General features: G+C 34.6%; 1 non-coding gene and 1 pseudogene across 1 annotated transcript; one reads left to right on the top strand and one right to left on the bottom strand.

Moving 5' to 3' along the window:
- LOC118892505 overlaps positions 1-3,219 on the top strand; it is a 33,379-nt pseudogene extending 30,160 nt beyond the window's left edge.
- A 17,183-nt stretch (positions 3,220-20,402) lies between these two features.
- TRNAG-CCC lies at positions 20,403-20,475 on the bottom strand. Its single transcript has one exon. It is a non-coding gene; the product is annotated as a tRNA-Gly (tRNA).
- Positions 20,476-27,823: the final 7,348 nt, after the last annotated feature.

Below are 27,823 nucleotides of genomic sequence, written 5' to 3'. Positions count from 1 at the left end.
CCAAAAGCAAAGGCAACAAAATAAAAAATATGGGAGACTACATCAAGCTAAAAACCTTCTGCACAGCAAAGGAAACCATCAGCAAAATGACAAATCAACATACAGAATGGGAGAAAATATTAGCAAATCATATTACTGATAAGGGGTTAATATTCAAACTATATAAAAAACTCATACAACTCAATGGCCAAAAAGCAATCTGATTAAAAAAATGGGTGGAGGATCTGAATAGACATTTTTCAAAAGACATACAAATGGCCAACAGGTACATGAAAAGGTGCTTAACATCACTAATCAGTAGGGAAATGCATTTCAAAATCACAATGAGATATCAATTTACACCTGTTAGAATGACTGTCATCAAAAAGAGATGACAAGTGTTGATGGTATAGAGAAAAGAGAACCCTTGAGTACTGTTCATGGTGATGTAAGTTGGTGCAGCCACTATGCAAAATTATGTGGAAGTTTCACAAAAAATTAAAAATAGAACCATATGATCCAGCAATTCCACTTCTTGGTATTTATACAAAGAAAACAGGAACATTAACTCAAAAGGAGTATGTACCCTCATGTTCATTAAGGCATTATTTACAATAGCTATGACATGGAAACAACTTAAACATCCATCAACAGACAAATGGATAAAGAAAATGTGATTATATACATATATACACACACATTCATACATATATACATGCATATATACACACAATGGAATATTATATAGCCATAAAAAAGAATAAAATCTGGCTACTTGCTACATGTATGGACCTTGAGGGCATTATGCTAAATGAAATAAGCCAGGCAGAGAAAGATAAATACCTTATGATCTCACTCACATGTGGAATCTTTAAAAAAAAAATGAAACAAATTTTAAAAACCAAGCTCACAGATACAGAGAACAGATTGGTGGTTGTCAGAGGTGAAGAGTTGGGGGGGATGGCTGAAATGGATGAGGGGAGTCAAAGGGTACAAACTTCCAGTTATAAACTAAGTAACAGGGATATAGTATACAACACAACGACTATAGTTAATAATACCATATTGTACATTTAAAAATAACTAGTAGAGTGGATGTTAACTAAACTTACTGTGGTAATCATTTGCTCTTATACAAATCATTACACTGTACCTCTAAAACTAACATGCTATGTCTACTATACCTCAAAAAAATGGTATTTGGGCAGGAAGAAAAAAAGAGGGAGATAAAGAAAACTCTGCTGTCTTTATTTTTTATTTTATTTACAAAAAAATTTTATTTATTATTTATTTATTTTTGGCTGTGCCGGGTCTTAGCTGCAGCATGTGGGATCTTTTTAAGAAGTCCACATGATGTCTCTTTTTATAAGGACACTAATCCTCTCCTATCAGAGCCCCACCCTTATGACCTTATTTAATATTAATTACCTCCTTATAGGCCCGATTTTCATATATAGTTACACAGAGGGTTAAAGCTTCAAAATATAAATTTTGGGAGGACACAATTCAGTGTATAGCACTGGTTATGAAATTTTATTTTGGTCCTTATTTCATGCCATTATTTTGTGGGATTAATTGTTTACCTGTAAGTTTTATGTTTGTCCCCTTAAAGGTATTATTTTCTTCTTTATGCTCTTTGAATATTTCCTTCTTTTTAAAAAAATATTACAAATATGTCAATTTTAGTTAATAGCAAATGCATAAATTTAAGACAGCATATAAATAAATGAGCAAGGAGGTGGGTGAACTTTACTTTTAAAAATTTTTATTGAGGTATACTTGATGTACAATGTTATCTGTTTCAGGTGTACAACATTGATTCACAAATTTTAAAGGTTATACTCCATTTATAATTTATAAAATATTGCCTACATTCCCTGTGTTGTACAATATATCCTTGTAGGTTATTTATTTTATACATAGTAGTTTGTACCTCTTAACCCCTTGCCCCTATTTGCCCCTCCCCACTTCCCTTTCCCCCCTGGTAACCACTAGTTTGTTCTCTGTGAGACTTTATTTTTTAAGATTTTTTTTTTTGATGTAGACAATTTTTAAAGTCTTTATTGAATTTGTTATAATATTGCTTCTGTTTTATGTTTTGGTTTTATTGTCCACGGGGCATGTGGGACCTTAGCTCCCTGACCAGGGATAGAACCTGCACCCCCTCCATTAGAGGCGAAATCTTAACCACTGGACTGACAGGGAGGTCCCAAGACTTGTTTCTTTTTGTGTTCACTAGTTTATTTTTTAGATTCCACATGTAAGTGATATCAAACTGTATTTGTCTTTCCATGCCTGACTTATTTCACTAAGCATAAATACCCTCCCAGTCCATCCATGTTGTTGCAAATGGCAAAATTTCATTCTTTTTTGTGGCTGAATAATATTATCATATATATATATCTTTATCCACATCTTCTTTATCCATTTATCTGTTGATGGACACTTAGGTTGCTTCCATATCTTGGTTATTATAAATAATGCTGCTATGAACATTGGGGTACATGTATCTTTTCGATTAGTGGGGTTTTTTTGAATATAGAACAAAAATTTAAATTTCAAAAGATATCTAAGTTATACAAGAAAAATTACCTAATCACCTTGTTGCCCCAAATCATGCTTCAGCACCACAACTCAGCCCCACGCAGGGCAGCAGAACTTGAAGGGTTACAGACATGTAAGCACTGGTGTTTGATTGCCTATGTGGTCGGCCTCAGCATTAAAGACACTTTACCCTTACAGATTTACTAAAACACTCTGAAAAATATTCCAAGTGTCATAATAACCTTATCTATCAAGGTAATGATTTCATGAATATTATTACATTGTCAAATTCCTACTGACAACATTATTACTATACGGGAGCTTAACTGTTTAAGGAAATATATTTTGACACTGATATCTTATTAAAGTATTCTGATCCTAAAAAAACCAATCTTTTTCTTTCTTAAACACTGCAGTTTTATACGTCAGAGGCAGCAGAACAATGTTATTATCCTTTTGTCATTATTTTGTTTTCTTTAGCTTTCTCTGAGCTAGTAGCTAATGAGTTGGTCACTCGACTGTCTCCCCAAGGGCACGGCACTGGTCTAAGGGCCATCTAGAGGAGTAGTGGTTAGGCATTCCCTTCCCAATATGATGGAGGTTTTTACTTTACTCCAGCAGGAAACGTCAGGAGATACAGCCCTTCGAGACTATAAATTGGATGTCGGCACCTATCCATCTTCTTTGATCGAGTAAACCTGCAATTTTGACTCAGCTCACCTTGTGATCCACTGATTTTCCTACCTGTTTCTAAGAAAAGCTAGTATATCTTATTGCTGCTAGCTGCTTAGCCTTTGCCTGATAGGAGACAGTGGAATTCCCACTTGCCTTCCCATATTTTTGAGAATTTCAAGCCTGAGATTTGTCGTCTAAGATCCAACTATAGGCTCACTTGAGTATGGTGTGTCTCCAGAGAGGGAGATAGGAAAACAAATCCAGAAACACACATTAAGGACTTTACTCCATTTTTTTTGTACTTATGATAAATATATTTTCGTTTTATATTAGAGTTACAAGTATAACAATACTATCCATAATTTTATTGTTGAACTTACATAAAAATTATCTTAAAGTGATTTAGGCCTATTTTGTAAAGGATCAATGATTATTTTTGTAGTTCTTGTTAAACTGGGAAGAGAAGAAGGTTTAGGGATCTGCTGTGACCTGGAGAAACCCTAATAGGGCTTTATGTATCACCAGCACAACCCTGCTTTAGGTGGCCCTCAAAAGTTAAGTTATTCATCAATGTATTCAGTAAGGTTTTGTTGAGTGCTAAATGTGTGCTACGCACTGTTTACTTGTGCTAATCACTTGTCATGGAATCACAAAGTTAAATATATTACCTGCAACTGAGAGGTTTGTAATCAAGAATCTGTAAGCAGGCATGGGACTAAATTGTGCAGTAAAATGTTAGAAATTCTATGTAAAATGTAGGTAGATGAAGCAATGGGAGTGCAAAAGAGGGAGCGATTACACCTTTAATTACATCTGAAATTTGAGGGAATATGAGTAATGTCTACAAAATAGGCACCTGTCAAACTTGCTTAGATGCTAAGAGAATAGCTTCAAGGTTTACGGGGAGCCAGCCTGCAGAGAAGTGAAGTACATCCCAGGAGTAGGAAGCTGGGGAGGTCAGGATTAGTTCTCTAGAGTAGTTAAGGTCTGGATGTAGGCATGTTTCAAAAATTACAGTTTATTATATCTAGTACATGGTTGAAGGCCACAAGTTAACAGGTAAGAATTGGCCAGATCAGAAAGCACCAGTCTGACTTCAAAATTACACTAACTACACTAGGCATGAAGAACATCATGAATCTCAAGTCGACATATTTCTCCAGATATTTTAATACAATATTTAGAAATACTGGACTGTCCTAGAACTTTGTAACCTTTAGTAAAGGGAGAGAGAGAATACCCATGCAGGCATTCATCCTTCATTGTCATAGGAAAGCTGGCTTATTTGATACCCAGAAGAAATGGAAAAACTCTGGTGGATGAACATTTTAGGTATAGCGAGGTGTTAGTTGAGCTCATTTTACAACTAATTTTTATTTAAAATAAAAAGAATAGGGAATTCCCTGGTGGTCCAGTGGTTAGGACTCCACGCTCTCACTGCTGAGGGCCTGGGTTGAATCCCTGGTCGGGGAACTAAGATCCCACAAGCCGCATGGCGCCGTCAAAAAAAAAAAGAATGAGAGAAAATAATAGCTAAGTTTTCATAAAGTATCACTTATCCTCTGTGTTGCATGTCATGAAGAAGATATTCTAGAATTTTTGAAATTGTTCTATTATGCTTAAAGCAAATGACAAATGCCCCATGTGACTACTGATACATCATAAGTATAATCTATCGCTCAGGTCAAATAACTGAACTTCAATCATTTTTTTCAAATATTGCTTTTAAGAAGAAAACTTTCCTAGAACCAGATATTGGCAAATAATTAAATTCGAGAACTATACATCTAGTATATGGTTATACTAGATATATAACAAATACGTTATTATAATTATTATTTTATAAATTTACCTTGACCCTAAATAATATCTTTACACTTAGGATAGATTTGTAAAATTGCCTTTGTGTCTATAAAAATGGTACAGTAGAACTTTGTCAGTTCAGCCAAGGTGGTTAGATATCTACTTTCATGATCATTAACTTCATTTCCCAAATAAACAAAGTACTTGGAAAAACTCATGAAATTATGCCTACTTAGTAACCATTTGCCTGGCATATCTGATCACCTTTCAGAATTGAGAAACTCAAGTAACTATCCATCTTACATATAGAGTAATTGTACTTTGAATGTGTCTCTAGAACAGAACTCTAGTAATTAACCACCTTTTTGGCACACTGCTTTTTTTCAGCATGTTTGTCTTCAAAGCAGAACTAAAATTAAAATGACATCATTTTCAGTTTAGTATTTTATTTCTGAAGTAGTCTGTAGCAATTAACTTACAGAGTACAGGACAGTCAATGTGCCAGAATACTCATGCCATGTTAATGCATACTCTTTTATTAACTGCATTTTATATCTCTGTATAAAAATATTAATTACTATTTACATAAAGCTTTGAGTGTTTTATAACATTTTTATTAGGTATTTCTCAAGCAAGTCTTAAAATTAGGCTTATATCACTCTATCCATTTTATTGAGTTGTTCACAATCTTTATCTTCATGTCACCACTGACTCCAAGAAAACATTTGCCAATGACTTAGATACCAGTGAGTGAGTGAGCCTAACAGGCTAAGACAAAACAAACATATGTCTCTGGTCTAATCTGCACATCTAACTGCTTGTGTGATTCCTGAGGCAGTGGCGGTGCCCTCCCAGCTATAGTGTATAAAGGGCTTAGCTCTGAAATAAGATCCCAGAAGTAATGACTTTGACTTCAGATATGATGCTCTAGTATGCTTTTATCTGCTCTATACATGTCTGTTGAAAAAATTATGAAAATGTTCCAATAAACAGGTATAGTCCACTGTCCTTTTTTCTCTGACCAGTTTAAGTTCTATTGTCTTTTTCCTCTATAAGAGGTAAGAGTTTGTTGGTTCAGCTTCATCAGTATTCTCCCTCCTGACCCCATTGCTACCTTAACATAACCCTGCTCTCCATTTCTCATTAGTCTACCTGCTCATTTCCCCAGTTCTTTATCTATTTGTAAACTTTATGAACCTAACACACTGGGTCTATCATTGCAGTGGTGTTTATTTCAAGGAAACATGATCCAAAGCCCTACACTGATTTTGAAATAGGTCAACTCATTTATAATATCTTTAAAAAACTAAAGGGTGTTGTTTTCGGAATAGTCTTTTAAAAGATAGAAAGAGACTCCCTTCTTCTTGTTAGGGTATAGATCATTTAATAAGTTCTTTATATAAAATAGTGAATGAAATAAGCAGCTCTCCTAGACAGAAGGGTATTTTAACAAAGTACCCCATATTGTGCTCAAAATGAGAAAGTCATTATTGGATACTGCTTCTGCTGGTATCACTCTTCTTGAATAACTTCAAATATCTGAGCACCTGTAACCCTAATTTAGGATACACAAATCTTAGCACTCTGGCATAACTTGTCTCAATCTTTTATACCTAAGGCCATCCACAGTAAAGATCAGTCACAACTTTTCCTTGTAACTCCAAGAGATTCTACAACAGAGCCTGACTGTGCTAGGCTCTCTCAGCAGCAGTTTTCCAGTCTATATTCACATATGGATAAAGCATTGCCTTACAGCAAATGGCCAAGCCTGTGGCCTGTCATAGTTTTATGCAAGCACCCCATAATCCAGAAGACCAACTATGTAATGCATAAAATTTACCAAAATCTCCTTTCACTGACTCAGAAATTGTTTATCTACTTCCCAAACCCCAAAGATTTTCACTATCCAAACTCCAGAAAAGCATCCCTTCAACATCGTCCTCGTGGCCATCTCTTATGTTAATCTTACCCCCTTCATCCTCTCTCACCTGCCTCTGTACCCAGAATTCCTAGCACTTCTTTTGCTCTCACAACCTTTCTATCTAGAATATGCTAGACTATTTTTGTTGTGTCTATTCCTCTACTTTTCCAAACTGTACATCAAAAATTTATTGGTGATAGGACCCTTTCTCACTAAAGTGAGAAAACATTGAGTGAAAAAAGGCAGAACTCTCTTTAGATGATGAGAAAGGGGCAAAGCGTTGAAAAAGACATGTTAAAATATGTGTTCCTATTAATATATTTTTTACTCTTTTTCAATACAGCTGGACTTGAATAAAACGGAGACAGTCATTTGGTGACTTGTGGCCAAGGAAAGGGACCTGAAAGCAGCCACTTTTTGGGACCCAGTAGGTACATACTCTGCTCAGGACCAGTGCCAAGTTACTGACCTAATGAAAAGTACTATTATAATTTTTAATATCCATTAATGCATAAAAACAAAGCAGACTAATAATAGAGGACCAATTAATTCATTGTTTTTAACACTGTCTCCTAGTGGCAACATGGCGCAAAGGAAAGACCACAGCTTTGGGGCCATAAAGACTTGGTTTTGAATCTGTTTTTTTCCACTTTAATTAGTTTTAAGTTTCATTTATCTTACTTTCAAAGATAAGGGATATTCTGCACCTAACCACATGGCTGGCATTTACTGCTTCCCTGATGGATCATACCAGTCTTTTTCCTTTGTTTCTTTTTTGTTAGTTACCTATCTATGTATACATGTATGTATTTATTCAAGGAGGTTATTTTTTGGCTATCAAATAGGGGACAGCAATAAAGAATCCATTTATTTTAGATTATGACTTATTTGTATTTTGTATTTTGTAAGAAAACCAAGAGGTCTGAAATATGAAAACTGAATGGAAGAAAGGAGAAAGCTGCTGGTTGAGGGTCACTAATCAAACATTATATAGACTCCTGCTTCAGTATTATAACTCTAAATGCTTAGAAGCTGACAATGAGGCAGCTGAAACTTAAATGATAAATGTGTCTAAGGCAATGAATATTTTAAAAACATTAATTAAATCTGCTACTTGGGGCCATGTAATGAAATTTTTATTTAACAAATTGCAAAGGTTAAAAAATTTCACATCAGCCAACTAGAAATTTCTGAGCAGGTGAACATATGAGCAGTTCAAAGTCAACTGAACAATGAATATAAAATTTAACTTCATATTTACACACACATCTTTTATTAGACATGCATTTCCTCAAATTATGGAAAATTACTGAATGATTTAAGTTAACTCAAAAGAGCAATTGCTGCTTGAAGTAAAGACAGTCTGCTTACATTTTAGTGGTTAAACTTCTCTTGCTCTTTTCCTAAACTGCACATAACCCAAGATATGAACTGTCAATGTGTGGTCCATGCTTCAGCTTAACATACTGCAACTGAATTCTTTAAATTTCATGTTCAGTTGGTGAAGTGGGCATTTCCAATTTTTAAAGATGTATATCTAAACAGCCAGGCAAATACTGAATATTTACTTTAAAATACTTGTTAGTTTTACAGTTAGAGATTTTTTTTTACAATAACAGAGATTTTTTTTTTAAAAGTGCCACTTCACGAAAATTTTTTTACATAAAGTTCTCAAATTTTATTTTGACCTTAATTTTTTTCATACCAACAAAGTCTATCCCATAGTGTCACATGCTAACTTTAAAGTTTAAAAACATTTTAAGAGAACTAGAATTTGAGGAATTTTAGCTGGGAAAAAATACTGTTTGGTTAATTGCTTAAATTAATGAATTGTCTCCTTTCACCCAATTCCAACATGATCCACCAACTTTAGGCTCAATTGGCCTCCCTTCTTTACATGGAACATATGGAGCTCATTCTGGTCTCCAGCACTTGGCATTTGATATCTATGACCTGTGTCTTGAATGCTCTTCCTGGAGATATTCACACAGTGACGTCCTTTCATACTTAAGGTCAATGTACAAATATCATCTCCTCAGAATGATTCCCACTTTAAAGTACACATCTACTTAATTTTAAGGAGCCGCCATCAACCTCACACTTAATACTGTCCTGTATCATTTTATATTTATTTATAGCACTTCATACAGTTAATAATTCATTGCTTGCTCCTACTGGATTTTAACTTCAGTGAGGGCAAAGACCATATCAAACTTGCTTTGTGTATATCCTAGGGCCTGAAACAGCAGATGAAGAGCTCAAGTAATGATGGCTGAAAAACAAATAATTAGCCGTCTTTAAAAAATGACACATTGATCGTCTCTTCTGAATAATTTAGAGACTACTTGCTTTGCAAAGTCATACAAAATAAAGCAAAGATTGGGACTTCCCTGGCGGTCCAGTGGTTAAGACTTTGCCCTCCAGTGCAGGGGGTGTGGGTTTGATCCCTGGTCAGGGAGCTAAGATCCCACATGCCTCACGGCCAAAAAACCAAAACATAAAAAACACAGAAGCAATATTGTAACAAATTCAATAAAAGACTTTAAAAATGGTCCACATCAAAAAAATCTTTAAAAATAAATAAATAAATAAATAAATAAATAAATAAATAAATAAATAAAGCAAAGATTAACTCAACCATAATCTCTGCTATTTTGGTCATTTAGTACTATGACTAGGTGGAGGATTGTTTGCTTATTTATTTATATATTATTAATAAATAAATATCATAATGCTTGTAATGATAGTTTATGAAACAGAGTACGAAATACTTATGAGGGATATTGTGTGTAACTAATTTTAGCCAAAACTACTTAGGATTGTTAAATCTGGGTTCATTTGTGCGTAAGAGAGGCATAATTTAAGTTTCCATTCTACAAACTTACAACATCTCTATTGTCTTTATATTGCCTTCTTTATTGCCACTGGAAGGTATTCATCTATCTCAAATTTATATAAGCAGGTTTTCCAAAGGAAGCAGCCCACATGACTAAGGATAATGATACACATTGAATTATTTATGTTATCAGCTATATTGATAAGTGTGTATACACAAATATATATAATATACAATAAAGTACACCAATTAAAATTTACAATATGATAAATTTTGTCAGATATACACACCTGTGAAACCACTACTACAATCAAGATACAGACCATTTTCAGCCTCCACCACAAAGCTTCCCATGACGATTTGCAGTCTATTTTTCCCACTGCTTCTGGCCCCAAGCAATGAATGATTGACTTGAGTATGGCTTTTTTTCACTCAAAATACTAATTTATATTTCAATCCGTGTTGCAGATATCAATAAGCTGTTTTAGTTTTTCTTGATATTAAAACATTACTGAATAGTATTCTATTGTGTAGATAGGCTACATTATGTTTGAAAGATATCTGGATTGTTTCCTTTTTTTTTTTTTTTTGCTATGGTGAATAAAGCTGCCATGAACATTTGTATACACGCCTTTGTGCTTTAGTATCTCTTGAATAAATATGTAGCACCTTCAAATACAAGAAGCAAAAATTGACAAAATCAAGAGCAGAAAATAATATAGAGGGCTTCCCTGGTGGTGCAGTGGTTGAGAATCTGCCTGCTAATGCAGGGGACATGGGTTTGAGCCCTGGTCTGGGAGGATCCCACATGCCGCGGAGCAACTAGGCCTGTGAGCCACAACTACTGAGTCTGCGCGTCTGGAGCCTGTGCTCCACAACAAGAGAGGCTGCAATAGTGAGAGGCCCGCGCACCGTGATGAAGAGTGGCCCCCACTTGCTGCAACTAGAGAAAGCCCTCGCACAGAAATGAAGACCCAACACAGCCAAAAATAAATAAATAAATAAATAATTTTAAAAAACCTGCTTTGAAAATAATATAGAGTTGAAAGACTTGATATACCATTTTTATTAATTGACGAAACAACTAAACAGAATATCAGGAAGGGTACAGTGAACATGAACAACACTATCAAACAACTTAGCTGACCTTTATAGAATACTCCACACAAAGGCAGAAGAACACACTTTGTTTTTCAAGCATAAGATAGACCATCTGCTTGGCTCTAAAGCATATCTTAATAAACTTAAAAGGACTGAGATCACAATCAGTATATTCTCTGACCACAATGGAATTAAGGCAGAAATCAGTAGCAGAAGGAACTTAGGGAGATTCTCAAGTATTTGGCAACCTATACAGCTCTAAACAACCGATGGATCAAAGGAGAAATATATAAGGAAAATACAATGTATTTTGAAGTAAACTAATTAAAAAAACCCAACATGTCAAAATTCATGGCATGCAGGTAAAGCAGTGCTTAGAAGGAAATTTATAGCTTAAAATTTTATATTTAAAAAAATGCCTCAACAAACATAAAGGGAGGAAATCCCACACACACAAATATGATATCAAAACCAGCAATCATGAGGAGAGTACAAATGCAGGATGTTGGAAATGCATTGTAAATTAAGAGACCAGCAACTTAAAACAATCTTCTACATACACAGACTGCTATATCAAAACATCATGGGAACCACAAACCAAAAATCTACAATAGATACACACAAAGCAATCCAAATATAACACTAAAGATAGTCATCAAATCACAAGAGAACAAAAGAGGAAGGGAAGAAAAAAGACCTTCAAAAACAAATCTGAAACAATTAACAAAATGGCAGTAAGAACATTCATATTGATAATCACCTTAAACATAAATGGATTAAATGCTCCAACCAAAAGACGTAGACTGGCTGAATGGATACAAAAACAAGACCCATATATATGCTGTCTACAAGAGACCCACTTCAGATCTAGGGACACATACAGACTGAAAGTGAGGGGATGGAAAAACGTATTCCACCCAAATGGAAATCAAAAGAAAGCTGGAGTAGCAATACTCATAACAGACAAAATAGACTTTAAAAAAAAGACTGTCACAAGAGACAAAGAAGGACATTACATAATGATCAAGGGATCAATCAAGAAGGAGATATAACAATTGTAAATATATATGCACCCAACATAGGAGCATCCTAATATATAAGGCAAATACTAACAGCCATAAAAGGGACAGTCAACAGTAAGACAATAATAGTGGGGGACTTTAACTCCCCACTTTCATCAATGGACAGATCATCCAGACAGAAGATCAATAAGGAAACACAGGCCTTAAATGGCACATTAGACCAGGTGGATTTAATTGATATTTATCGAGCATTCCATACAAAAGCAGCAGAATACACATTCTTCTCAAGTGCACATAGAACATTCTCTAGGATAGATCACATCTTGGGCCACAGATCAAGCCTCGGTAAATGGAAGAAATCATATCAAGCATCTGTTCTAACTACAACACTATGAGATCAGAAATAAATTACAGGAAAAACACTGTAAAAAAACAGAAACACATGGAGGCTAAACAATATGTTACTAAACAACAATGACTCACTGAAGAAATCAAAGAGGAAATAAAAAATACCTAGACGGAGGCAAATCACAATGAAAACACAATGATCCAAAACCTATGAGACACAGCAAAAGCAGTTCTAAGAGGGAAGTTTATAGCAATACAATCTTACTGCAAAAACAAAAAAAAAAATCTCAAATAAACAACCTAAACTTACACCTAAAGCAACTAGGAAAAGAAGAACAAACAAAACCCAAAGTTAGTAGAAGGAAAGAAATCATTGTAAATCAATTATACTCCAATGAAAATTTTTTAAAAAAGAATAAATCATAAAGATAGAGATGAAGAAAACAATAGAAAAGAGCAATGAAACTAAAAGCTGCTTCTTTGAGAAGATAAACAAAATTGATAAACCTTTAGCCAGACTCATCAGGAAAAAAAGGGAGAGGACTCAAACCAAAAAAATTAGAAATGAAAAAGGATAAGTTACAATGGACACCACAGAAATACAAAGGATCATAAGAGACTGCTATAAGCAACTATATGCCAATAAAATGGACAGAAATACAAAGGATCATAAGAGACTGCTATAAGCAACTATATGCCAATAAAATGGACAGCCTAGAAGAAAAGGACAAATTCTTAGAAAGGACAACCTTCCAAGACTGAACCAGGAAGAAATAGAAAATATGAACAAACCAATCACAAGTACTGAAATTGAAACTGTGATTTAAAAACTTCCAGCAAACAAAAGTCCAGGACCAGATGGCCTCACAGGCAAATTCTACCAAACATTTAGAGAAGAGCTAACACTTACCATTCTCAAACTCTTCCAAAAAATTGCAGAGGAAGGAATACACCCAAGCTCATTCTACAAGGCCACTAACACCCTGATACCAAAACCAGACAAAGATATCACAAAAAAAGAAAATTATAGACCAATATCACTGATGAACAGAGATGTAAAAATCCTCAACAAAATACTAGCAAATCAAATCCAACAATATATTAAAAGAATCACACACCATGATCAAGTGGGATTTATCCCAGGGATGCAAGGATTTTTCAATATCTGCAAATCAATCAGTGTGATACACCACATTAACAAACTGAAGAATAAAAACCATATGATCATCTTAATAGATGCAGAAAAAGCTTTTGAAAAAATTAAACACCATTTATGATAAAAACTCTCCAGAAAGTGGGCATAGAGGGAAATTACCTCAACATAATAAAGGGCATATATGACAAACCCACAGCAAACATCATTCTCAATGGTGAAAAACTGAAAGCATTTCCTCTAAGATCAGGAACAAGACAAGGATGTCCACTCTTGCCATTATTATTCAGCATAGTTTTGGAAGTCCTAGCCGTCGCAATCAGAGAAGAAAAAGAAATAAAAGGAATACAAATTGGAAAAGAAGAAATAAAACTGTCACTGTTTGCAGATGACATGATACTATACATAGAGAATCCTAAAGATGCCACCAGAAAACTACTAGAGCTAATCAATGAATCTGGTAAAGTTGCAGGATACAAAATTAATGCACAGAAATCTCTTGCATTCCTATGTACTAACAATGAAAGACCAGAAAGAGAAATTAAGGAAACAATCCCATTTACCATCACATCAAAAAGAATAAAATATCTATGAATAAACCTACCTAAGGAGACAAAAGACCTGTACTCTGTAAACTATAAGATGCCGATGAAAGAAACTGAAGACGACAAAAACAGATGGAAAAATATAACATGTTCTGGATAAGAAGAATCAATATTGTAAAAATGACTATACTACCCAAGGCAATCTACAGATTCAATGCAATCCCTATGAAATTACCAAGGGCATTTTTCACAGAACTAGAACAAAAAAATTTAAAATCTGTATGGAAACACAAAAGACCCTGAATAGCCAAAGCAATCCTGAAAAGAAAAACGGAGCTGGAGACTCCCTGACTTCAGACTATACTACAAAGCTACAATCATCAAAATACTATGGTACTGGCACAAAAACAGAAATATAGATCAATGTAATAGGATAGAAAGCCCAGAAGTGAACCCACACACCCATGGTACATTAATCTATAACAAAGGAGGCAAGAATACACAATGGATTAAAGGCAGTCTCTTCAATAAGTGGTGCTGGAAAAACTGGACAGCTATATGTAAAAGAATGAAATTAGAAAATTCTCTAACACCATACACAAAAATAAATTCAAAATGGATAAAAGACCTAAATGTAAGGCCGGACACTAGAAAACTCTTAGAAGAAAACGTAGGTAGAACACTCTTTGACATAAATTGTAGCAATATGTTTTTGGATCCACCTCCTAGAGTAATGGAAAGAAAAACAAAAATAAACAAATGGGACATAATTAAACTTAAAAGCCTCCTCACAGCAAAGGAAACCATAAACAAAATGAAAAGACAACCCACAGAATGGGAGAAAATTTTGCAAATGAAGCAACTGACAAGGGATTAACCAATTTACAAACAGTTCATGTAGCTGAATATCAAAAAAACAACCCAATCAAAAAATGGGCAGAAGACCTAGACATTTCTCCAAAGAAGACATACATATGGCCAAAAAGCACATGAAAAGATGCTCAACATCACTAATTATCAGGGAAATGCAAATCAAAACTACAATGAGGTATCACCTCACACCTATCAGAATGGCCATCATCAAAAAGTCTACAAACAATAAATGCTGGAGAGGATGTAGAGAAAAGGGAACCCTCCTATACTGTTGGTGGGAATTTAAATTGGTACAACCACTATGGAGAACAGTATGGAGGTTCATTAAAAAACTAAAAATAAAACTACCATATGATCCAGCAATCCCATTCCTGGGCATCTATCTGGAGAAAACCTTAATTTGAAAAGATACATGCACCCCAATGTCCACTGCAGCACTATTTACAATAGCCAAGACATGGAAGCAACCTAAATGTCCATCAACAGAGGAATGGATAAAGATGATGTGGTATATATATACAATGGTATACTACTCAGCCATAAAAAAGAACAAAATAATGCCATTTGCAGCAACATGGATGGACCTAGAGATTATCATACTAAGTGAAGTAAGTCAGACAGAGAAAGACAAGTATCATATATTACCCATAGGTGGAATCTAATTTTAAAATCTAAATTTAAAAATGATACAAATGAACTTATTTATTACAGTTATCAAAAACAAACTTATGGTTACCAAAGAGGAAAGTGTGGGGGAGGGATAAATCAGGAGCTTGGGATTAACATATACACACTACTATATATAAGACAGATAACCAACAAGGATCTACTGTATAGCACAAGGAGCTCTACTCAATATTCCTAATAACCTATATGAGAAAAGAATCTGAAAAAGAATGAATATACGTATATGTATAACTGAATCACTTTGCCATACACCTGAAACTAACACAACATTGTAAATCAACTATAATCCAATAAACTTTAAAAATAAAAGGCCTCAAGTTAATAAACAAAGCTTCAATCTTAGAAACTAAAATAAAACACAAAAATAAACAAATTAAACCAAAAGCAAGAAGGTGGAAGGAAAAAAATCAGAGTAAAGATCAATGAAATAAAAAGAAAAAATAGAATTAATGAAACCAAAAGTCAGCTTACTGGTAAGGACCATCAAAATTGTTGCATCTTAGCTAGAATGGAACAGATTAAAAAAAAGAGAAAACACAATTACTAAAATCAGGAATAAAAGATGATATATCACTACCGATCTTCAGAATTTATAAGAATTATATGAGAATATTATGGAAAAAAATCCGAAACCACTATCTAAAATGGACAAATTGTTAGATGCAAAATTACCAAAACTGAGTAAAGAAAATAATAAAATCTGAACTCAATAATTACAAATAAAGACAATTACAAATCTTCCCATAAAGTTCAAATTTAGAAAACTTCAGTGGTTAATTTTTAAAAGACATCTTTATTGAGATATAATTAATATACAAAAACTGAACATTTTTAATGTTTACCATTTGATGAACTTGGGTACATGCAAATACCCATGAAATATCAGCACAACGAAGGTACTAGACATCCCATCACCTCCAAAAGTTTTCTCGTGTGCCATTTTTGTGCATGTGGTAAGAGCACACAACTTGAGATCTACACTTTTAACAAATTTGTTTTTTAGAAGAAATACTACCAATTGTATAAAAACTTTTTCCAAAAATAAAGGACAAGGATATATTTCGCAATTCTAAAACTCTAATCTTACCCTGACACCAAAGTCAGAAGAAAAAAAAAAATCTCAAAAAAACAAAACTTCAAACCAATATCCCTCAAGAACCTAAACATAAAAGTCCTTAAGAAATATTAGCACACCAAATTTGGCAACATATAAAAATGAGAATCGGTCAAGAGCAAGTGATATTTAGCTCAGGATTGCAAGATTGGGTTAGTATCTGAAAAATAAAAATAATAATTTATATATAATACCAGGTAAAATTCTTATGGTCAACTTAATAGATAGAGATAAAGCATTTGACCGCATTAAACACCATTCATAATAAACACTTTATCCTGATGAAGAGTACCACCAAAAAACTTACAGCTTCCATCATACTTAGTGCTGAAAAACTGAACATTTCTTTCTAAGATCAGGAATAGGACACCAACTCCACTCACATCACATTTAGTCAACAGTGTACTGGAGGCCCTAGACATTGAAGTAAGGTAATAAAAAGATATTAAAGGCATGCAGGTTCGAAAGGGGGAAGTCAAACTGTTTTTACTCACAGCAACATTATTTTTTATGTACAAAATCCTAAGGAAACTTAAAATCACTATGTATTAGAAATTATTTTCCCAGCTTCTTAAGATTCAAGATCAATATACAATAGTGAATTGTATATCTATATATTAGCAACAAACAATCTGAAAATAAAATTAAGAATATAATTTCATTCACAATAGTACCAAAAAGAATAAGATACTTAGGAATAAGTTCAACAAAAAAGTGCAGTGTGTACATCGAAATGTGCAGAACAATGCTGAGAAAAATTAAAGACCACCTTAATAAATGGACAGATATACCTTGTTCATGTATCAGAAAACTAAATCTCCACCAAATCCCAACAGGCGTATTTGTAGAAACACATAAGTTGGTCATAAAATGTGTATGGAAATACAAAGTTTCTGGTGTAGCCAAATAATATCATAAATGAAACAAACAGTTAGTGGACTTTCACCTATTTTCAAATATTATTATGAAACTATAGTAATCAAGAGGACATATTATTTGCATAAGGGTAAACATTCCCATCAATTGAGTGGTATAAAGAATCCAGAAATAAAACCTCACCTATGCACCAATTTATTTTGGCAAAGACAAGGTGATTGAATAAAGGAAATAATGGTATTTTCAAAAATGGTCCTGGAAACACTGGCTATCCATATAAAAATAATTAACCTTCTCCCTCAGCTCATACCTTACTAAAATAAACTTGAAATGGTTTATAGACCTAAAGGTAAGAGTTAAAAACATATAAAAGAAAACATAGGAGAAACTTTAAGTGACCTTCAGTTGGACAAAGTTCTTAAATATGATGTTAAAAGCATAATCAATAAATGAAAAATATAAGGACTTCATCAAATTCAAAATGTTTGCTCTTCAAACACATCATTAAGAAAATGGTGAAAATGTTTTCAAAGCATATATCTGATAAAGGGCTTTTATCCATAATATATATAGCACTCTATGACTCAATAATAAAATTGATAAACCTCATCAGAACAAAATTGCAAAATATTTGAACAGGTGATTTAATAAAGATGATATACAAATGGCTCAGCATCATTAGTCCTTAGGGAAATACATCTTAAAACTACAATGAGGGCTTCCCTGGTGGCGCAGTGGTTGAGAGTCCGTCTGCCAATGCAGGGGATACGGGTTCAAGCCCTGGTCCAGGGAGATCCCACATGCCGCGGAGCAACTAAGCCCGTGCGCCACAACTACTGAGCCTGCGCTCCAGAGTCCGGGAGCCAAAATTACTGAGCCCATGCAACTAGAGCCCGTGCTCCGCAACAAGAGAAGCCACTGCAATGAGAAGCCCGCGCACCTCAATGAAGAGTAGCCCCCGCTCGCCACAACTAGAGAAAGCCTGTGCGCAGCAACAAAGACCCAATGCAGCCAAAAATAAATAAATAAATACATAAAATTTATTTAAAAAAAAAAAAACTACAATGAGACACCATTAGGGAAATACAAATTAAGACCAAAAGAGGTACTGCTAAAATGGATAAAAATTTTAAAAGACTAATAGCAAATGTTGGCAAGGATGTAGAGAAACTGGAACATTCATACATTGCAGGTAGAAATGTAAGAGTCATTTTAGAATAGTTTGGTTCTTTCTTAAAAAGTTAAACATACAGTTTCTACGTGACCCATATTTTATTACCCAAAAGAAATGAAAACACATGTTCACAAAATTCTATGTAAATATTCATTATCCCATTACTCATAATAGCCAATAACTGGAAATCATCCAAATGTTCATCAACTCTTTAATGGATAAACAAAATATGGTATATCCATAAAATGGAATATACTCAGGGGAAAAAAAACACCTGAGACATGCAGCAACATGGACAAATCTCAAACCATGTGACATGAAAGGAGCCAGATAAAAACGACTATACACTGTATTATTTGTTATATGAAATTTCTACAAAAGGCAGTGTGATTTTTCTAGAAATGCCCAGATAGCTGGTAAGACTTTATTTCTGAGTGTGTCTAGGAGAGTGTTTCTGGAAGAGATGAGCATCTGAATTGGTGAACTGAGGAAAGCAGATGGCCCTCCTCAATGTGGAAGGGCATCATTCAATCCATTAAGAGCTCAAAGAGAACAAAAAGGCAGAGGAAGGGCTAATTTGTGCTCTCTGCATGAGCTGAGACCCATCTTCTCCTGACCTTGGATACTGGGGCTCCTAGTTCTCAGGCTTTCACACACAGACCAGGTCTTCCACCTTCAGCCCCCTGATTCACAGGTCTTCAGACTTAGACTGAATTACATCACTGGCTTTTTGGTTCTCCAGCCTGCAGACAGCAGTTTGTGCGACTTATTAGCATGAGCCAGTTCCTATAATAAGTCTCCTCTTTATATACTATATATCACATATATATATACATATTTATCCTATTGGTTCTTTTTCTCTAGAGAACTCTGACTAATATAACTGCAATAAACACAAGGAAACCTTTGGTTTGATGATAAGAGTCCAAAAATTGGATTGTTATAGGACCATATAAAATAACTAAAAATCTTCTCCTTGTGCACTTAAAATTTGTAGGTACCTATCATACGTAGGTATTGAGAAGGATCATTGTGTTCAGTTATAGTAGGGAAAAATGTTTGAAAATCTAGGCATTGCCTTAAACAAACTATTGTGCATTAAAATTATAAGATTTTGTGTTGGAAACATTTGTGAAAAAATAATATATGAGAATTAACCACTCCAGTGTAGTTGATGCCAACACACAAATCAATTGCTAATTAAGGAAGATATTGCAAAATAATTTTTAAAATTTTTTTATTTTATTTATTTTTGGCTGTGTTGGGTCTTTGTTGCTGTGCACGAGCTTTCTCTAGTTGCGGCAAGCGGGGGCTACTCTTTGTTGTGGTGCGTGGGCTTCTCATTGCAGGGGCTTCTCTTGTTGCGGAGCGCGGGCTCTAGGTGCGCGGGCTTCAGTAGTTGTGGCTCGTGGGCTGTAGGGCGCAGGCTCAGTAGTTGTGGCACACTGGCTTAGTTGCTCTGTGGCATGTGGGAGCTTTCCGGACCAGAGCTTGAACCCGTGTCCCCTGCATTGGCAGGCGGATTCTTAACCACTGCACCACCAGGGAAGCCTGCAAAATAATTTTATTTAAATGGAATGTTCTGTTGATTGAATTGTTCAAGCTTTTCTACAGTTGTTTGGGCCGTAACAAAGTAATTGTTTCTAAACTTAACTTATAGACACACATATATTCTTATTTACTTATTTGGCTGCACTGGGTCTTAGTTGTGGAACATGGGCTCTTAGTTGTGGCATGCATGTGGGATCTAGTTCCCTGACCAGGGATCGAACCTGGGCCCCCTGCATTGGGAGCGCAGAGTCTTAACCACTGGACCACCAGGGAAGTCCTAACATAAACATATATTCTTAACTCTACTGAGAAGTTTTTAAGAGTATAAGGCGTAAAAAAAATTAGTTTTTTTAAGCTACTTTTAATACAACTTGATTTTTGTGAGGCATCAATTTATATGGTAAAATGCTATACAAGCCCATTTTATTAGTCCATATACTTTCTATGTTTGTTTTTGAAAAGCGTCCTAGGATATGACCTCTATCTACTTTTTGAGTAAAAGAAAACAAGACAGTAATAAAAATTTAGCTTCCTTCTTAGAAGAACATCAAGGGAATTCATGAGATACAACCAAAAGTAGATAGAAAGCAGTGAACCATCGAAACTACACTGTGTGATTTGCATCGAGCTGTCAAGTGAGTACAGATGGTAGGGGAAAAAAAGGCTTTAGTTTTATGGTCTAAAAACAAAATAAATAAAAAAGGACTCTCTTAAAAATGATAACTGAAACAGAGCGGTAAAAACTGAGTCAACAATGTTAAAACCATGGTGATTAACAAGTAATCGCCAGTATTTTTGTCAGTATTTTCAAGATGTGTAAAACCAAGCTCAGTATCCTAAGGGACACACCACTTGGAATGTACAAAAAAAAATTTAATGAAGGAGCTGTAAATGACCTTAGAGATATGTACTGGCTTGACTGTGGGAAGGAGAGGGAAGGTCACCTCAGAAGTCTCAAGATCTAGAATAGCTACCTATAAAACTGTTATCAGTTGTGATTAGGATATAATAACTTTGATTCACAGTTCATTTGGTTTTCATATGGTTTTGACTTCAACCATTTCCCTACCAAATTGTTAACTACACAAGATCTGAAATCATGACTTCCTCACCACCTCTCCTGGTAGAGTTCCATGTGTATTTGGAATTAAAATTAAAGGTATATAAACAAGAGAAGGATTATTCTCCCACTTGAACATGTTCTCCAAAAGTGGAGCCTTTCACCAACTATCTTAAGGTAGTTAGTGGTTGGCCTGATTATTTTTAAGATCAGTCTGGAAAAACATTAGGGAAAGGAGTGTGTGAGCATAGCCTTAAAACCCATACAATAGCCAGAAAGAGGTATCACTTCATGTGATGCTCCCCCAATTGTCCCTGGTCCATCTCCTCTGGCTTGTTCTCCTGATACTATTTAGAGTATACGTTTAGTTTAGAGTATTTTTTCTTTTAATTTTGCTAGTGCGAAGAAAACATAGTCATAGAAAATAATGCTGGAAAGACCCTTAAAAATATTTTTATGCTAACCTTCTGATGTTATAAATGTGGAAATTCAGGTCTAGAGAGGTCACACAACTTGCCAAAAATCCTATTTCTCATTTGTGTCAGTGCCAGAGTTAGAAGCACAATCTTCTAACTCACAGTCCAAGGTTTTAGTTTCTTTGTTAGTTTAAATTTTCACTATAATGCTAATAGAAGTTCTTTTTCTTAAAGTATAAATCGGTATATAGTTGAGGAGATCTAGAATAAGAATAATGTAGTGATTGTTTATATTAAATATCAGTGGTTGGTTTATACAGTTTAACTGGTATCTCATTCCCTTTTCTCAAATATATCTCGAGCTTAAATATCCAGAAATGTGGTAAATTTTACCTCATGTCTACAATAGCTACTTAATTTTACTTCTTCCAAAACATACCTGAATTATATACTTCTTTAACACTGCGTAATATAAAATGTAGATGGGATAGTCTGTTTTGGATAAAATTTCAGGCTCAGAATTTCATTTAAAGAGATTAAATTCTAGAATCACACATTTTTTAATATTGTGTACCAGTAGATGAACAAGAAAGGTATTATCAATTGGTAAGAATTGTAGGGATATAAAATCTCTCATGGTTATTCATTACTACATTTCTGTTTGTGGTCCAGTAAATTAGCAATCTCATTAACAGAAAACTGTTATTTCTATATTACATAAAAATTACCTTTGTGAATTTATATAAGAATAAACTGTCTTTGAATCTGCCTCTTCAAAAAGGGTAGATGATTATATATTAAGCAGAACTAACATGTTTAAACTTTACGTTTCTGTTTATTGGCTGACGGTATAACACAACCTCCAACAGACATTAGGAAAGATTTTTATCCTATTGGATAAATACAATATTATAGTATAATAGCTTAATTCAGGCTATACGTATTTTTATATGTGGTTTTAGTATATGTATCTCAAAATTGTTTTAAAATTTTATCAAATTGTTAACCATTCATTTTAAGTTTTATGAAAATAATTAGTAAGATACATGTATGTTTGTGGATTTTTACAAAACTACAGAGTATAAAATACATAGATTACTTATATGTATATGTGTGACTATGCAAATGTGTGATACAATATTATTCGTATTTCATAAAGCTTGAGACATAGCCCACTCTGGTTTTAATAGGGCCAGACTATCACAGATAGTTTTCAGAGAGTGACCCAAGTCCACTGAGGACATTTTACATTAAACACATCTTTATTATGATTCTTTAAATATCCTCTTAATAAGCATTGTATAGAACTAGATCACAGTCATTACTCTGAAAAAGAACTAGAATGGTTTCTCAACTCAGCTGCAAAGAGAATCACTTTAGCCAGTCACCTTCTCCAATATCTCTACAGAAAGAAATTTAAATTCCATTTAATTGGAAATGATTAATATTTTTAGAGGGGAAAGATTACAAAAGGTAAACGAGCAAATGCTACAAAGTTTCAAAAGAAAGGATCTGATGAGCACAGATGCAAGGCAGTTACTGACAGCAGGAGTCCTTAGGGACAAAGCCCAGGACCGCACGCATTTCAGATCACTGGGCTGCATTGACAGGTATTTTAAGTTCCTTAGTCTTAGCCCTCCCCCGAGAAGGTGGAAAGGCTGCAGATTTCACAGTAGACTCTGGAGGTCATAGCAGAGAAAGGAGAAAAGAGCTTGAAAAATAGGTTTTGCTGTTGTTCTGGTCATGGTCCGGGATCCCTCCCTCCCCTGCTCCCTCTCATCCCTTTAAATACTAGTATTTTAGTATTTAAAAAAAACTTCTGTAAGTTCCAGGCATAAAGTTTATGGATGAATAAAAACACGGGGAATAATGAGAAAAATGTAAAAATCAAATTTTTTGTACTAGAGAATAAATAAAATGTTTGGGGTAAAAGAGAAAAACTAATTGAGGGAAAGCAAATGATTTAGTTGAATAACCCTGAGAAAACCGACCCTGAACACTGCCCCCCATTACCCGCTCCCCCCCAGATCTAGTACTTGGAGTAGGGTTTCCATAGAAGGAAACTTGCCATTTAGAAGTTGGAACACTTTTCTATGATTCAGGTTTAATCATCACCTATACATAAGTTTAGCAATATGACTGGTTATGCAACTCTACAGAAGTTATAATCACCTAGCTAATAATAAAGTGTTTAGAAATATACCCTAATCTAAAGAGTTCCCTAGTGTAGAGAGAGAAAAACATGCTCTTCTGTCTCAGGGTGATTAGTTTGCAATTAGTTCTCAATTGGCCCCTCTGTAACGAATCTCTTCCCTTTCCCACCATTACCCTACACTGACTGTTAAAAAGAAACCACAGGGCCCAAATGGAGTCACTTATGCTAGACCATGCCACCAAACTGAGGTTTAATACCTAACCTAATTGAAGCTTCAACCTCCCCCAGAAATGTTGTCTTAATTGGTCAGTCAGCAATTTTCTGGTCAGCACCAAGGAGGTACTGTCACATGGACCTGCTCCAACCCCCAAAGAAAGAAGAAGTAACCCACCAAGTAAGACCCTTTTCCCTCACAAGCTAGGTGACCTAATCTGAAATAATGCTTTTTTCTGTTAATGACTTCCTTGTCCCGCCTTTGAAAACACTTCCCTTTTGGTACTCCTTTGGAGCTCCCCTCTACTTGCTAGATGGGATGCTGCCCAATTCATCAATCATTTAATGAAGTGTTTTAGATCTTTTAAATTTACATGGTTAAATTTTGTTTTTTAACACCACCAAATAAAAACAAAATTATTCTCTGCTTAAGACATCTTTAGTAAGTCCTGTGACATCAGGATATGTTTTAAATTGTTTAGCCTACAGAACTTTACCATAAATCCCCAATCTGTCTTAATTTAATCTGGCTTCATTTTCTGCCTCTACCCAAACTTACGATATGTCCTGGTCATGACGTATGTCTCCTTATTCAAGGAGTATATCATACTCTTTAATGTCTCTCTTGCACATTTTTCTTCTTTTTGTATTTGTTCTGCACTCCTATGCCCCTTTCAAACGTTTAATTACTCAGTTCAAATATCACTTCTTCTGATATGTTAACCTCTACCTCCCTGGGAAGTAATGGGTGTTTTCTACCCTGTTTTACCCCAGAACTTTGTATACTTCTGTATTAAACACTTAGCAGATTTTACCATCATTTTTTGCTTGTGAATGTATAGGTCTCTAATATTGTATGGTATTCCAGAATAGGGATGACATATTATCTAGATCCTATAATCAATCACACACTCAATCCACACCAGCAGTTCCGGTTGGGGTATGTATGTATGTAGGTTTATTTTGTTTCATTAAGTAAGTAAATAAATGAGTCACATATTTGAAATAAGCATCAGAAGTTAGAGCCTTAAGTTTCTACCTATTCAAATTTATTAACTTTATAAAAATATAGTACTATGGCTACCACCTGCATGATTAACCCTGTATTAGGGTTCTCCAGAGAAACAGAATGGAAGAAAGGGAAGGAGAGAGTGAGGGAGGATTGATCGATCTGTTTATCTAACTGTCTGTCTGTCTGTTTGTCATAGGGATTGGCTCACATTGTTGTGAAGGCCAAAAAGTCCTCATGATCTGTTTCTGGAGAACCTGGAAAGCTGGTAGTTTAGTTCAGTCTGAGTCTGAAGTCCTAAGAATGGGGGGCTAATGGTGTAAGTCCTGGTTGGAAGCTGAGAACCTGAGAACTAGGAGCACGCATGATGTCTGAGGGCAGGAGAAGATGGGCCTCAGCTCAAGTAGAGACAACAAATTAGCCTTTCCTCTGCCTTTTTGTTCTATTTGGGCCCTCACTGGACTGGGTGCTGCCCACATTGCAGAAGGCCATCTGCTTTACTCAATTCACCAGTTAAAATGCTAATCTCTTCCAGAAACACTTTCACAGACACACTCAGAAATAATATTTTACAAGCAATCTGGGCATTCCTTAGCCTAGTCAAATTGACACATAAAATTAAATGTTACACTTTCTAAGAATTTTTTACACTATTTTAGAAATGTATGTTTTATGCTTTTTAAGGAATGCTTGGAAATGTAGAAAAATTGAATAAAATGTAAATAGAACCACCATAATCCCCAAAACAGTTACAACCATCACTACCACGTTTTATCTCCCCCATTTTTTCCCGTGTGAACTAATAAATGCCAAGTACTACGTAAGAATGCTTTCTTTTGGCATTCAAGCATGATAATGTTGTTTTTATATGATGCTTAACTAAAAGAAAATATTCATAGCATTGTAACAAGTTCCATTTTCCTTAAAACATAAAACTGAATCCTCCTAAATGTAATATGTCTTAACATCTTTATCCTTAATACTTTTCATATTTGTGTCCCAGGGGACATTTACTAATTTCCACAATAAATAACATAAATGCACATACTGGATTTCAGTTAGCATGGTATTATAAAGTAAGAAAAGTGACTCAAATAATGTTAATGAATGAGTAGTCAATATTACTATGCTGTCATACTTCCTTTAACCTAACAAATAGTCCACCACACACTAAAGAGGATTTTAAAATAAATAGCCTAGATTAATGAAGAATTTCAGTTGAGTACACATGTGGTTCAAAAATATAAACTTCAAGATATTTATAATACAACTCACCTATTCTTTCAAAAAATAGCAAAAACGAAAAAGAAACATCACTCCTGATATCACCTCTCAGAGAACCTCCTTGTTAATACTTCAGCATGCATATTTCCATGTTTCTACCATATGTCAGCAATATAGAAAAAAGACCAAACTGTATACTTTGTTTTTTTCCAAGCATTTTTTCTAACTATATGATTGTATACATACCTGAAATCTTATATATTAAACTTCTGACTCTATAACAAGATATATATATATATATACGTACATATTTATATATTCCATGAATATGGTACTGAATTTCCCATCTTCTTTTTTATAACTTCCGCTACCCTATTTCAGATATTCATAATCTTATTTTCTGATTTATCCCCACAGAGCACAAAACTCATTGCCAGCTTTGCCAACTTGTACTTTATTTCTGGACAAATCTTTTCCTGCTCAAAAACTGCTACTTATACCAACCCAGATTAAGTACATATTCCACAAAATCTACATGTATTCGTTTCATCACCTATTTCTCCCCTATATATCTACAGCCAAACAATATTACCTACCATCCTAAATAGTTCAAACTTTGACTTCTTGATTTTGCTCATGCTGTTTCTATTAACTTAAATGCCCTCATCCAACAGGCCCACCTGTGGAAATACTGCCATTGTTCAAGACCCATGGCCAACATTACATTCTCAACGTAACTGGCTAGACTTCCCTTGGCCACAGGTGTTTCTCCTCTTCTTTGATCGTTCATACATTTATATATTTTAAGAATATTTATCTAAGTCTGCATTGTATTATTTATATGGTAATTTACTTATTATTTCTTGTATTATTTATATACTAAGTTTATTCTGCCTTTTAATAAATGTATCAAAACAAGAAAGCCTCTTACCAATTTTTTTGTTATTTCTCAGTTTCTAGTATACAGCAAGTGCACGATAGATACTTATGTAATTCAATTCATGGAAATTTTAAGAAGCCTGATTAAAAGCTATAATTTATGTCATCTATTATACACCATTTAAAATCTAAATAACTCTACTATGAACGAAAAGTGTAGGTAAAGCTGATCATTTAAAATGTGTTTTTCTTTCATTTTAAATGCAGTGACAGGATCAGCCCATAATCCCTAAAACCAATACCTACAACTGTGTACACTTTCAACTAAGTCAATCCAACTACAACGTATGTCTAAGTCATAGTATGATACTTTGGACTCCGTCAAAAAGAAAAGCCTCCCAGTAGAAAACTGTTTAACTCCTCCTTTCACACACAGAGCTCCTCTAGCTTTCAGTTAACATTACCTATAAATTCCCAGGTCAATATCACAAAAGATTTACTCTTACCACAGTGAGGAGACTGTAAAAGCATCTGATTCCAGGAGGCTGCATGATGGTGGAGACGCTGCCTGGGGCACCCTCTGTGGCGGAGATGGAGGAAGGGGGAGCTGGGAATGTTTAATGGCTTCCACAGGTGGAGACAAGGGCTAAACTAGAGAGATTTCA

Source organism: Balaenoptera musculus, chromosome 3 (genome assembly GCF_009873245.2).
Source record: "Balaenoptera musculus isolate JJ_BM4_2016_0621 chromosome 3, mBalMus1.pri.v3, whole genome shotgun sequence".
NCBI classification, from domain to species: Eukaryota; Metazoa; Chordata; class Mammalia; order Artiodactyla; family Balaenopteridae; genus Balaenoptera; species Balaenoptera musculus.
Note: the sequence above shows the minus strand (reverse complement) of the source record. Positions and strands in the feature narration are given on the sequence as shown.